At 39.5% G+C, this 15,130-nt stretch overlaps 1 protein-coding gene across 1 annotated transcript in view; it reads right to left on the minus strand.

The window, feature by feature from the left end:
- The window catches only part of LOC118333493 (neuroblast differentiation-associated protein AHNAK-like), a 23,626-nt gene extending 14,928 nt beyond the window's left edge, over positions 1-8,698 (minus strand). Inside the window, exons 1-2 of the mRNA XM_035669159.1 lie at positions 8,491-8,698; positions 1,107-1,170 (exon numbers count right to left, since the gene is read on the minus strand). The gene's annotated coding sequence lies outside the window, so the exon portion shown is untranslated. The remainder of the gene's footprint in view (positions 1-1,106; positions 1,171-8,490) is intronic.
- Positions 8,699-15,130: the final 6,432 nt, after the last annotated feature.

Consider the following 15,130-nt stretch of genomic DNA (forward strand, 5'->3'; position numbering starts at 1 on the left):
ATCATGGAAGACTTTTCTCAGAAGCTTACAAGCTTACGACACCACCCTACCCCACCCCCTCCCCCACCCCTCCAACCCGAACCCATACAGGATTTGTGTATGCCCTAAAACAGCATATCCTACTTTGGAAATGGAGCACAGAGGAACAATTAACTTGATGAAGATCATATGCTTAGATATGGATTGTGTTGTAAACAGATGCTAAATAAGTAAGCCTCTGTTCTTGCGATCATAAGACAGGGAGGCAGCCTGTGACTCAAAATGATCAGGCAACATGACAATCAACCTCTTCTCTATTCTTTCCCTTTCATTTCTCTGACATGTTTGAGAGTGACATTCCTGATGTCACATGTCTTTAAATTGAATTAGTGATGTATTTAAAAGCATATTTGACGAACACACAAAATTAGATTTTTACAAGAAGTGTTGAAGGGAAACATGGAGGCAGTGAGGGCAAAGGGAAATAGACAAGCTTGTTTATCTATCATGTTTTATTATGGTCTGGTATGTGTGTTGGGAAAGGGGGGACGCGGCCAGCCAGACAAAAGCTTCTGTTAACTAGAGTGCAACCACAGAACATTTCTGGATACGCCTCTCTTATGGCCTGTCATTGGCCTGCATACGGTCTGGGTTTGGTATTGGTTCTTTAGCTGGATTTCCCTCCACTCCTAAGGAATAAATCATCCCCAACTGCCGATTACAAACAGTTCAAACAGCATGAGCTTGGCAGTCTTTTGACAGGGTTGTTTCATAAGAAGGGAAAAAGGGGTTCGAGTGGAACAGGTGGTGTCTAGGAAGGAAGGGTGCAAAGAGGAGGTACAGGGAGCAGAAGCAGCAGAGTGTCAGGTTTCCACAAGGCATGCCTTTCACAGCTGAATGGAGGTGGCATGACCTTCCAGGTTCAAAGGAGGCTTTGCAACAAACATTCCAACAGAGGTTTGGCGTCTGGCCACATAATAGAATGCTGTTCTAGGGTGACACTGACTAGCTGGCCTTCAAGTGGAGTGATGGGTAATAAGCAATATAGTTTTCTTTCCTTGACTCAACCAGTAACAGATGAGTTATGTTATGTGTGAATATCTTGCATTATGTCTAAGGACACTTACCTCGTATTGCTCAAGTAAGGCCAAGGGCTTCAGTTTGTTGCTGTGGTTTTTGTATTCTCGACTTCTGTTGACAGAATAATACAATGATGATTAGATTAAAAATGAAAAAAGTATTTTAAGGGTTAATGTCAGGAAGTTCTACCATTCTCATGTGGTACAAAAAAACCTATTCTGACTTAATCATGCCGCTGTCTAATGCAATAACACATCAGGTTTCAGTTAACATAACATATTCCTTACATATAAGTCACTGTTGCATTAAGAGGTGTGCCCCAACATGACACACAAGGCAACATAAACTTTGGTTACATTCAGGATTTACTCATGGCATTTACATGCTCAGTGGACCTTCTATAACCGATAACGAGTATTTAATAATTAACCAACCAATGGTAGCAGTATTGACCCTGGCAAGTAATAATGCAAAAGACACCCTTTAAGTAGATAAATTCAGCTACTTGTTTGGTGTGACCCTCACTTCTACAAATAAGAAGATAAGACAGGCACACTGACACACTATCTATCCAGGATTCAGATCAGTTTGATTAAAATTTAAACTGAGAGAAAAAGCTAATCCAGTTCAGTTTTACAAGGAAATATATTGTAAAATATCCTTGTGAATGCTCCATTGTCATTGTTTGAGTAAAGACTGTATTGCCAAGGTGTAAAGCATAAAACCATATAGCAATAAAATATTGTTGTTGCAACTGTAATCATCATTGAAGTGTCATTCTGCATTCCAAGTCAATCTTACTTTTACCCGCTGTGACTAGCCCAAAATCTTACAGGACTTACTAGGATTATTGCTTCAACCCACCGACATATTGTGAAACAAAGCCTTCTCTTTGTCAGCCCAGTACAAACAGAACCAGACTTGATGTGTGTACAGACAGGCATCTACCGGTGGGAACATGTCCCTCAGAAAAATTCTTCTGAGACAGGCTCTTCAAACCCATCATTAACCTTCCCCTCCCCAGTCCTCCCCAATTCAATAAACTAAATTGCTCACTACTTTGGTGAAAAGTCTGCCAAATTACTGTTTGTGAGACTCTGAGACCATTTATAAACAGCCTGACTTTAAATACCTATGCTTAACACTAAGTACAATAGAGAGAACATGAGTAAAAGTGCCTCTTGAAATCAGCGACATTGGTGCAAAGTTTGTAAAACAGTTTTGCATGAGATTATACTGTTGTTTATTGCCTTTTTGAACTGGTCCAGTACTATAATAGATGACACATAGCTGAGCTAAACGCTAGCCAGTACGTGGTTGTCATTATGTTTGTGTAGGGAGACTTGCACCACGGCAGCTGTGTACACTCTCCAGGCCATACTCTTGTTACAGAGATATATTAATCAGACTGCCATGTCAGGAGTCAGTCAGGTAAATGTCTGCCTGAATGACAATGGTACATTTTTCAAGGACACAAGTATCAATCTTAAAGGAATGTGAGATAGAATTTGTCTTTTAACAATGGCCATATCTGAGTATACAAACTCAAATGATAAGAAATAAGCTGCCCCACTCCACCTGTCTTAATACCTTGGTGAGACCGCATACATAAACACAGACACTGGCATGCACAGTAAGGTGAAATGTGGTCACCAACAGTGCAGAAACAAAATACAAACATATGCCAGGGTAGAAATACCACGCCATAGTCCACGAGGCAGATCACGTCGCTTTGCCTCTGTGCTGTGCTTGCATAGGGAGCAGCTCAGTGCACAGCCCCACCCAGGCCTCCAGTCACACACATTCCTTGATAGAGCCGTCAGGCCAGCTGGAAGGGAGCCCGGCCTCTCCCCGCAGTGACTAACTCCAAAGAAATGTCCTCTTTCTCTCTGACTCCAGCTCCATTCTATGCCGCCCACCTTGCACCCTGCCTGAGTGCCCACCCCCCTGCACTCAGTCCACCACACCCCCCAACCTCCAGGTTCTGCTCAGATAAACAAGAAGACCACATTCAGTCAGATATGCACATTTAATGGCACCCTGAAATACATGCTCTAAAATTAACCCTGAGAAGCAGCACCAGGATTGGCTGAACGGATTCTGTTTTCATCATTCATATCACCTTCATTATCATCACCATTGTAGTTGGCTCCACCTGTGCACCAGGTAGATGCAACAAACTGCAGTCTACACCGCACTGCTATCCATTTCTACCCCACCCTTCCATGCCTTGAGGACACATACTTGTTTGACTGTCATAGTTTGTGCTTAAGTAGGTCACAACCAAGTGGCTGTAATCAATCCATCAGGTTGATTACCAAATCCAATCAATTTGGTGAACAGAAAACATGAGCGGTGTGACAAAGATTAAAGCTCAGGCGTAAGTGAATCAGGCACAGTAGTGCTGGTGAGTGATAAGATTTGATTATGAGCAAATAAAAAAGACTGCACAGAGGGAAAGAGGGAGAGAGGAGCCCTGACAAAGTCAGTCATGTTGTCAAAACAGAATAGAGTCCCTGTTCCTCTATCTCCATTGTAGTTTGACACAGCACATACAACAAACACAAAGAGACACAGCAGGCCCCTGTGTAGGTTCACTCTTCTCTCAAAAACGCAGATAGGACATGCATGTGTGACGCATATAAAAGGAATGCACGTCAAAATAAATGGTTCTTTTCTGCACACCATAGTCCACATAGCCCTAAACCAAACCACAGGTCCTGCCTAAGACCAAAGCCTGCCCACTGACGCCAACTTGGCCTGCTGTTGATTAAACCATTGTGACTTTGGCAGGAGTCGAGCACAAAATGGAAACACTGAAGAAAACTCTGTACAAGATCACAAACAAGACCGGGGTGTGTGTTGAGAGTACACTTCAGCTATGTCTTGATTTTCATGTTAATTATATTTCAGTCTCAAGTTCACATAAGGACAGTAAAAGAAAGGGTCTATGCTGTATGTGGCGATGAGTATCAGATAACGCATGGCTTCTGTCATTACTCAGTGTTCTCTATCACACCCCTAGATATCCAGGGAGGGAGGATCTCACTACAATTTTCTCTCCCAGGGTTTCTTCCATTTTTTCCTTATGCGCTAAAGTTTTTCCTTGTCTTCTTAAGAATTTAGCATCACAAACTGTTGCCACTGTGGGACAGTAATCCCACTAAACACTGTACGTAATATTAGGCTATGCAAAAATAAACTAAAAAGAAAACCTGAAATGAGAAGTGATCATGGGGTGTTGCCTATCAGCAGTTTCAGAACCAATAACATTGAGTAACTAACAAAATAAAAATAGGATAAAGAGAAGCAGAGCTGCAGAATAACTGAGCTGAGGATGCAAATGTTGAACTGACATAACTAGATACACCAGAGAGAAAGAAAAAGGACAGTTTACACGGTTCAGCCGGATAAATAACACATCAAAAGAGCTGTTTGAACAAGAACAATTGCAAAAACAATCATGGAGCAGGAGAAGGTTAGATGGAGGGCTATATGGTAACCATAGCAGCAGAATGTATACATAGACATAAGACTTTGTATGTATTCATACTTAGCATTTAGACCACACCAGAGTACTGCAGAGTTGTTTAGAGCAAGAGAGTGTTGGATTGTGATGGGTGCCATCCTTGAATATCCTGTGCCAGATAAAGAAAACCTAAGCAAAGCTGAATGTATTTCTGAATTTACATTCCAAGCACTGCTGCTCTGACATTTTGGCTGCCTTGTTCCAAATAGAGTTTTGTAACAGATGCTGCGTGTCATTCTTTGCACAGGGGAACATAACAGTGTTTGTGGGGGTTAGGGTGTAGGTCAGACAGTTAGTGGGGCAGGTAGGCTGTGCAGAACGGCTTTTAGCCATATCACATTTACTGTTTTTGGATGGTTTTTGTATTCTAGATGTGTGGGAGAGCAGGGGTGAAAGTTATTGGATTATCAGAAAAATGCTTCACACCCTTTTTAAATCCCTTGCTTGACAAAGTCCCACCAAGCTAGAAACTACAATAAACAAGTCTGAATTGCATGCATATGCATGGGTGTGACTTATAGAGATATTATGCGTGACTTGTGATGTCTCATCATACTTTAAAATCACTGTTTCCCAACAACAAGGCAAGCAATGCTAATGATAGGTGCTACCCAGAGCATACTGAGGACATACTGAAATATTCCAAACCAGCACTGGATGGATAAGGAGGGAGTGGCTGCTGGGTGGATTGCCTAGAAAGACTTTGTAAAATCGCACACTACCGTTAGATGTTTATTTGCAGCTAGGGGACTGTCTGACAGTTGTGTATCAACAAATTCCCTACTGTTTTGTTTAAGTTTCTAAGGTGGGACTTCAGTCAGTCTGCTGCAACTTCAGGATGTCCGAGATTCCAGCTTTGCTTCTAAAAGAATGCCAAGTGTGAAAAAAAATGAACTAAAGTTTGATTGCAATCACCCTCCCTTCTTTCAGCTTATTCACTGCATCCACCTCCTTCATTTCGCCTCTCCACACTGTCCCTCCTTCCAGCCACCCACTCAACAAACCCATGAGGAAACGGCAGAGGAAGTGTGCTAGAGACCAGTTTCTTTCCGTTTTACAGTGGCACGGCTGAATAACACCACTCCTCTCGCCTGTGCCGTCAGTCAACAGGGCAAGACTATATAGTGGTTCTGCCAAAGCGCTGTGTTAAATATCTTCACACAGTCAAGCTAAGACTCTAAACAGTCATGAGGGATGTCCTGTTCTTCAGGCAAGTAAAGGTGCTGTTTGTCACACGGGTGGCAAGTGCAACATAATCAGCGTGAGTGGCAGCGTGGATTGCTAATGTTGTCTTGATAACTTTGCAAGATTTGATCAATAAAGCCTCTTCAAGATTTCTTCAAAAAAGTGTGGCTTTTGGAATTTCAAATGTCCTACATTACTTAAGGTTCCAACATAATGTAGCCTCTGTACTGCTGCATTCGTGGATACTGCAAGTATTTAGACAAACAGAATCCGCCCCAGGCCAAGATGAGGCCCTGTTCGCCAAGCGTTTTAGCTACAGGCAGTCAGGAACTGGTTCAGTTTCAACGCTTGAAATATATGTTCCATATTTATTTTATTTATTTTTACATTGTTTGTATAAGTACCATACTTGTCTGCAGCAAAACTCTACATCTATAGTATTATTGTACATAATACAGTATGACAGTGTCATATCACCACCGTGCATAAGATAATTTTTGAAATGCTTAACACTAAACATATTATAGTTTAAATGACAACCTACTACGCAGACACTTTCTAGCCCTCTTCAAGCAGTCTGTGTCACAACCAATCACCTTGACAAAAGCAATTTGAGAAATGCCAGACATTTACAGCTATGAAACACTCAACATGAGCTAGGTGGGCATTGTAGGAAAAGTTGTGCAGAGCAGAGCAAGGAGCAGCTCTCCCTAACACTAGACTGAAATGATTTTTGGGTGTGGCAGGAGGGAGCTGCGGAGGACAACTACACACGCAGAAGTTTGACTTTCAACCGAGATCCAACACAAGATTACGTGTGGTCTTGATTTCTTATCTGCCTCTTCCTCAACTTCAACATATTATGCCAAACACAGACCAAACTTATGTGATGATTCTAGTTTGAACGACACCTGGAAAGATGCGTTTGTGCTCTGAATGTGTACGCAAGAAAAACATAATATATTCATACATAAGTAGGCAGAAAAATCTCTCAACTTTTTGGGCAGATAAAATAGGTTTCTCTCTTTCTTTCACCAAAATGTGCGAAGTCTAAGCTCCCCCCTCTATGCCTCAAACCTGGTTTCAATTAGCTTGTCTTTCCAAACCACTACATTCCATTACTCCCCTCCTCGCCCCCGCCCCGCCCATCCCCCCTCACTAACTCATTCCCTGACTCTCTTTCCCTGTCTTCCTCCCTCCTTCTCCTCTCCCCCATCTCTCCTCCCCTGTACACCCTGGCTGGAAGCCCAGGTTAAGAGACCCAAGGTAAAAGACTACCCAAGACTTAAAAAACTCAGTCATACGAAAACATACATTTCTCGGTACAAAGCAACAGTGATAGTCCCCACCTTTCTCTTATGTAACATTAGCGTGAAAGGAGTTTTAACTTGTTCAAAAACAGATTCATATCATATCAAAAATAATCACATAAGTTCAGTGCATTCAACAAAAGCAGACTGCATTAAAAATGCCCATATATGAGTTCCAAATGATTGATAATTATACAGCACACTACAGTATAGTGTATAGGGAGAGAAAAAGTTCTGATCAGTACTTTTCATTTTGATGGAACCCCCTGGATGCCCCTAAAGGACTTTTGGATGTGTTTGCAGGGACCCACTTCAACAACCGTCTGCAGCCCGTATGGGGTTGTTTTTTCTTTCATTCTTTCTTTTCTTTTTTTTTTTTTTTTGCTGTAAAGGGTGTGCCTCTGTGAGGAGACAGCGAAGCAAGAAGGGAGGGAGAAAAAAAAGGCACGGGGTGGAGGGAGGTGAAAGAGAGGAATCCACACCCAAGCCTGTTGCTGCAGGCTCTCATAGGGAAGTACCTTTACTTTTTAAGCTACTATGGCTCAGCCAAGGGCGTTGGACAGATAAGAGACACACCTGAAAGATAGCATCAATGCAACAACTTTATCTTCCAGCCACTACTTCCATCTTTGCTCTAATATGTGGAATATTCCAGTGCTGTAAAAAAAAAGTTTGCTATTCCAAAGACTAGGGATAATGTATATGCAAAGGACATCCACGTTGCACAATAGTCAAATTACTACTCAAATAGACTGATCTGGGGTGTTGCCTCTTATTTTCGAAAATATTTTAACTTTTTAAAGTCATATAAAGATACCCAATATTCTTTCTTCAACAGTAAGTTCAGTTACACACACCTTGGATAACAACCTTTGAGTGCAGTTAAAGAAAAAGTGAAGTGCGCAACTCCAGTCAAGTCCGCAGTCTGGTAGCTGTGTGTACACACCCACTTCTCATGTCCTACACTATGTTAAATCAGTATTTAAAACTTATGATGATATTTACACTAAATCACTGCTACTTTATACCTTAACAGAAAACAGTGAGGTGACACACATGTTTTCTCTTCATACAAAACCCTATCGCAAAACTTCCTTTTAGGAAAAACCATAGGATACCACAGGAAATAACACATACAATAAAGCAGTAAAAAGTCGTTGTTATCTTACCACTGATACACACACTCACTACATGTGCCCATTGGAATATTACAGGAATGTTGAACTGATAACTTTAGCACTTTTGCTGCTTAGCTGTTCAAACTTTGGCAATGTTTTTCCAAGTGATTTGCTATTTTTAAGCACAGTTAAGTTTAAAGCAAAAGAACAGCTGGCAACAAAGTTCAGAAACACAGTTTTAAAATAAGGATTAACTTCAGTCTGAGGATAGAAAAAAGGGCATCTTTACCTGTGCGCAGTCTGAGCGCCCAAGAAGCCTCACACGAGCTTGAGCATCCTTGAAAACGTCTCCCCTTATCCCCAGCCCAAGAAAAAGCACTTCTTCCAGTCACAACTTTGCAGTCTGTTAAGATTCTGTCACTGTTCTCCTACTTCTCGATCAACCAAGTTTCCAGGGCGTTTTCTCCCCCCTCTCTCCCTCCCTCTGAGTTGATTTTAACTTTTTTTCTGTGTGGCTGCTCCTCTGGGCTGAGCAGAGTGGTTGGATAGAGAGCAGGGTAGGGCTCCTGGTTTACAGAGGGAGGGGAAAGCTGGGGAGGGGACCGGTGCGAGGGAGTGGTTCACAGCGGCTGTGGGACCACCCACTGCTTCACATAGGAGCTCCAATGACATGCAACAGGAAAAGTAACTACTGCATCAAAAAATGAAAGGAAATGTTAATTTATATAAAATAGCTACATGAAATGTCCGTAAATACCTATAGTTATCATCGAGATTTTACCAGCAGCGTATGCTTTTGGAACTGTTTTCACCAGAAGTACTTCTACTGTCAAAGTTAGCAACGAGCAGTGGCTGAAAAGAAAAAATGTTTTGTCATGAGTTGGGAGTTGCTGTTTTCGTTTTTCTGCTTCATATCAGTAGCTAATAATAATTTCAAAACTACCACCACTTTGACCGTTTCAAGCTAATTCAAGACAAGTGACACCTCACTGTTGCCAACTGACACCCATGCACACGAGGCGGCCTTTAACTGCCTTGCATAAATGCTTTCACAATGAACAGCGTATCAGTCACAATCCAATGTATCTTTTTTTTCTTAACTTATTTTCTATTGACATTCTACAAACTATATTATAATGAAAATAAAACTTTTTTAAATTGATTTTCATCTGTTTTTGTTTAACATTTTAGAATAACAATGAGGTCCACAGAGTAACACACCACAAAATGGGTATCATATGATTGACAATGACATAAACATGTTATTACAGCACACAAACTGACACAAAGTTATCATTAACAAAGTGACTCAGGAGTGAGTCCTTTACTTACATACAAAAGGCAAAGTGTTTATTTACAAGACAAGTTTTTTGTTTTAACAATGCCCACCCTGAGCCGAGTCCTACCGAACAGTAATACCTGCTTGTTTAATGTTAAATAACTTTATGCCTGCTTTAGATTTTAAAATGTATTCAATATTTTAAAAGCATGCTTCATATAGTTTGTTATTTCCTTCCACCAATTCATGAACTGAAAATAGCAATTGTAATAGTAATGTCAGTAATTGTCAGTAGGAAGACCATACTCTCTTCACTGCATAATTTTGTAATAGCCAGTATCACATGTAAGCTTTCTTTAGAAGGTAACTCTCCTTATTGTCACAGGTACTGTTCCTCTTACTGCCCGCTGATATTTCAACTATTTCAAGAATACATTAAAGCCGTACTGAATGATGATCGGTTTTCCTGTCTCACAGAACTGTTGCTGCGCACATTTCAGTCTGCACAGAGACATGGATCCATACAAGCTCTAACACAGGGTGAGCCAAATCAAACAGGGCTCTTCCTAACTTACTTCTAATATTAAAAAATATTGTTTTCCACACTTTTGTTTAAGAAAACTGAAAACATTGTAAATGATCACTGGAGTTATAGAATGCAAAGAATTTGTGCATCTGTTTCAGCGTGGTGGAAAAGGAAAGGAAGAAATGACATGGGCGGTTAAGACTGAGTCAAATTGGGTGCTGCCTCAGACAAATTCAGCCTGGGATTATGGATAATATTGGGTCAGCAAATGAGACCTGGCTTATGGATGAAAAATGTCTGATAAAATATGAATTCTGTACCTGTAAAATGTACTTTAGAATAGTGATTTACAACCTCTTCTTGTTTTTTCGTATCCCCACAGCCCTGTCAGTTGGATCAGTTGGAGTTACAATAGGGTTTTCAAACACAATGGAAGTATCAACGTTAAGATTGGTTTGTTCAAGCCATTTATCCATTATTCTTAGCTAGCTATATGAACTGTCTATCCATGACTTTTAGCTATATTTGAACAACATATCCATTGCATTATGTATTATAAGCTATGTTCATTTGCTAACTAGTTTTCACATATTCTCAATTGTGTTACAGCTGACTCAGTTAGGGGATATACTTTCATGAAACTGTATTATATATATATATATATTTTAAATACATTTTTATGTTAATTAGATGAGTCAAATAGTCTTAACCCCTAAGTCCCTGCGGTTGGGAATCACTGATTTATGATATGTGTGGGCTTTGTCAATTTCACATGGTAAGAGGACGTCACCTCTTAGCAATGTTCAGCGTCCTTGAAACACCCAAACACCAACATGTCACAGCCATACTCAGTGAGGTGAAATAGCAAACAACATGCAAGGAGCAGAGCAAACACAGAGGAAGTTACTGTAGGGATTCAACAGGGCGTGGCACACACACATCACTACTTTAATATTAACACATTGCACTACCATGAGTCAAGAGAGCTCTGATGTTGTCTTCTCTCAAAAACAGGGTGTAGCTCTCCAACATAAAGAAGACCCAATGTGTCGGTGTGTGTGTGTGCATTTATTTATCTATAATTGTGTGCATGATGAAATGAAAGTGAAGGAGTAATCCCAACCATGAGCAAGATAAGCAGACACCCTAAAGAACTCTGCATGTTATTGCTTTACTCTTTGGACTGTAACAGTGTTTTAAATAAACAGTGCCAACCAACAATAAAAATATTCCTAATATAAAACACATTTTGTAGGTTTCTGGAGACATATTTTGTAAATGAGTAGGTGAAAACATGTATTACATTATTCTATTGACTGCAGAGATCATTTATACTGTCTACATGTTGTCTTTTTTTAAAAAGTAACCCTCTGGTGCTTGAAAGTTACACCATGTGCCTTGTTGTGAATTTCCATGTGAGTGGACAATAAAGATGTCTATTATATTACTGAACTGTGCTCCTGAATTGGTGGAAAGGATCATTACCCTCTTCACACAGTGTCCTGCTACTGCCCCTGTTTACTTAGTTCCATTCATGTTTGTCTTTTTTGCCTCGAGGTGTGGCTGTTGTTGCCTTTGAAGAACATTTTCAGTTTAGAGCAATTGCCAACAGACAACTCTTATATGTGCACATGTGAATGGCAAAATGCCTGTCTGAACTATTTGCTGCGCAACAATTTTTCTGCAGGTTTGAAATGTTTACGGGCACATAACAAGCCCACAGTAAATACTTGCAATGCTGCATACTCTTTACTACTCATAATGACCGTATTTATGCACTTTCACTGTTACTCAAGAGCTCATTCTCATGCTGATGAGGTGAATCTAGATAAAAGTTACTGATTCACCTTATAAAATCTTAATCAATCCATAGTATAAGTTGTAGATCAAGATAAGCAGACTGAGATAAGAAGAAGAGTTGGAGCATTAAGACAGTTAACATGTGGATTGTGTAAGAGGGATCAAACTAAACTTTGGGGAGATGTCCCGAATATTTTGCACATTCAGTGCATGTTTTTACAAACTGAATCCCCTATGACTGTCATAGCTTTGTGGCAGGTCGCTCCTGTTGAATACAAGGATATGTTGGAATGGGTGTGTTTCCTGGTCCTAGGTGTGTCAGCCAGTGTGAACCAGCGCAAATAGCTTGGCACAGACGCACGATGACTCACGGCCCATGGCTACAATGAGAACAGGGAAGCTCAGACTGTAAAGAAGAGGAAAATCAGAGGATTAGATGGGGATGGACGGTTGAATGTCTGTGTGTTTGTGTGTGTGTGTTTGTGTGGGTGTGTGTGCCTGCGTGTGCTTGCGTGTGTGTTTGTGATCGTGTGCCTATGATTAATGTCTATCGCAGGATAAGGGAAGTCACATGGCACTGGCCTTAGCAAAACTGTAACTTGTGATACAACTGAAGAACACTGACACAACACCTGAATCTAATGATTATTTAAATTTCATCAGCTTTTCTTGAGCAACTGTTTGGCTCTGCGTATTATAGGCATACAAGCCAGATGGGTGGGAGTTGCATTTGATTGTGTAACACAGCTTTAACCAGACACAAAGAACTATCTGAACAGATTTCAATAGGGTTTTTAACCCAAAAGAGTTTAGAATAGTTTAGAAAATAGCTGTTAAAGGTTAGGATCTGGTCAAAAGAGAGAAAATCCTTGTATTATTCTTGCAAAATGTCACAATTATCAACTGAAATTCTTCCCTAAATTCAGACAATGCGAGCAGTGTAGTTGGCAAATGGCCTGTTTCTATGAGTCATCAAGATAATTTGTGAGAACATGCGATACAATAGAAGAGTTTTATTCCAAAACACATTTGAGAATGTAACTCAATGTTTGCTGCTATTTTTTTCTTTTTCTTATCTTGTTTTTTTTTATGTTTACTAAAGGCGACAAATTTTATTTTGTAAAGACTTTAAGGTGTAACCCTATATACCTATGGGTGTAACCTTCAATAATTCTGTAATTGCATGCGTCACATTTTCAAAATGCTAGTGTCTGTGGGATATATCTCTGTTCTGCAAAATAAAAGTGATTTACAGCGATGAGCATAACTTTCATTGTCTGTAATCACAAAACAAAACAGCGATTTTCATGAACAGCAGACCTATTCAAAGCACCCCCTTTCACTGAAACTGATCTTGTTTGCTGCATTTGTGGTCGATTGAAAATGCCAATACACTTAAAAGTCTTTTAGTAGTCCTGGAGAGATCATTGTTAAAAGCAGGCACTCACCACACAAACAATGTTCTGTGCAAATAGAAGAGTTCTTCGTAAACCAACTTCATTAGATTTTTTTTACACAATGCAACATTGTCAATATTGTGACAAGTGTCTGGGCAGCCGAAGCTGAAGACAGTCAAATAAACATTGTCAAAGAGGCATTGTGAGTGTCGAAGAATGTCAAAGGAAATGTACTACAGATTCAGCTTGTGTTATTCATAAATGAATGAATGAACTATTGTTAAAGTCAAAAACACTGCAAGATTTAGGAGTACAAATAGGGACCTATCATGTTCCTCCTGCTGTTTCAAATGTATTAATACAAAATGTAGCCTTGTCTATTTTTTTTTCTCTTTTGATATTTACTGCAGGTCTTGTTAATGCTTATTTAAATACCATTGGGTTTTGTTGGCCTATATTTAAACAGGTAGTGTCATTGAAATTAGGATCTCTTTTTTTCACACTTATAGAAAACCGCAATACCAAAATAGCGTATTTGCAGTATAGCGGTTATATTGAAAAAATGTAAATAGAAATCACACTTCCTTCCTGTATAAAGTGATGATTGCAAGTTTGATAACTTGCAGCATCTGATCTCTCTGCTCTGAGTCCGTTACTCAGGCCGATTAGTTCAGCAAACAACAACATGACAAAAAAAAAAACGCTGAGTTAGTGTTATCTTTCATTTCAGTGACTTACGCACATCGGTTGAATTTTTGAAACAACTGTTTAATCTACATTGTGGAGATAACATAGAATGTATTCAAATCAAATAACTGAGCCCACACATTGTTAAAGGATCATTTACATAGCATTTATTGTATGTAGTGAATGCAGTAAAGTGAGCAGAATTGTAATTTTACCAAATGCAATGCAGTAAATAAGAAAATAAAAGACAGAACAGGCATACAGGCAATTAATGTTTGGAAATGAATTACCTGAATTGAATTTTTTTTTAAACAGTATTAGGTATTGTAGGTCTTGTAAATAAACACAGTGAGTGAGAAACTAAGGTGGTCGTAAAAAGGAAACATGGAAACATGGCTGTTCAAAATGGCAGACTCTGTAGAAGAGGACCCGCTCCCTCTGTAGATAAAAACAGCTCATTCTAAGGCAACAAAAACATGATTCTTATTTTCAGGTGATTATACACCAATGAAAACATACCTATAAATATTATATTAAATATCTGCTAATATATCCTCCTAAATGTTACATACTGGACTTTTTTTTTCTTAAAAGTGGGGGGGGGGGCTTTTGTTGTCTTTTATCAATAGTGACAGCTGAAGAGTAACAGCAAATACCCTTGCTGTGCAGTGAAAACTATGCATCTCCAAATGTGGTGATTTTGAATCTATATTTTACTGATAAACACGTAAATGTAAATTGCAATAAAATGCACATAGACATTAATACATCAGTATTATTAATCCAAAACCATCATATATAATAGTAAAATACTGACAAGAAACATTTTTTCTGCAGAATGAGTACTTTGATCATACTTTACTTTCTGCTGCTAATACTTACATACTTTTACTTAAAGGTTAATTGTTTAACATTTATGAGGATCTATTAAAAAAAAAATGAATATAATATTCATAGATGTTACATGTGTTCATTTGGGTATAATCACCTGAAAATAAGAATACTTATGTTTTTGTTACCTTGGAATGAGACGTTTCTATCTACAGAGGGAGCGGGTGACCTTCCATGGAGGCTGCCATGTTTCTGCAGTAGTCAAGAACAGACAACCTAAACACTGACTGTAGATGGGGCCTTTTGTGTTTTCCTGTTCACTGTAGTTTCTCCTACATGACTGGAACAGGAGGGGGAAGAGGAGGAGGGTGTAATCTGCTACAGCGCTACACACTGGTCCTTTAACTCA

This window comes from Morone saxatilis, unplaced genomic scaffold (genome assembly GCF_004916995.1).
Source record: "Morone saxatilis isolate NCDOM2014 unplaced genomic scaffold, NCSU_SB_2.0 Contig22, whole genome shotgun sequence".
NCBI lineage: Eukaryota > Metazoa > Chordata > Actinopteri > Moronidae > Morone > Morone saxatilis.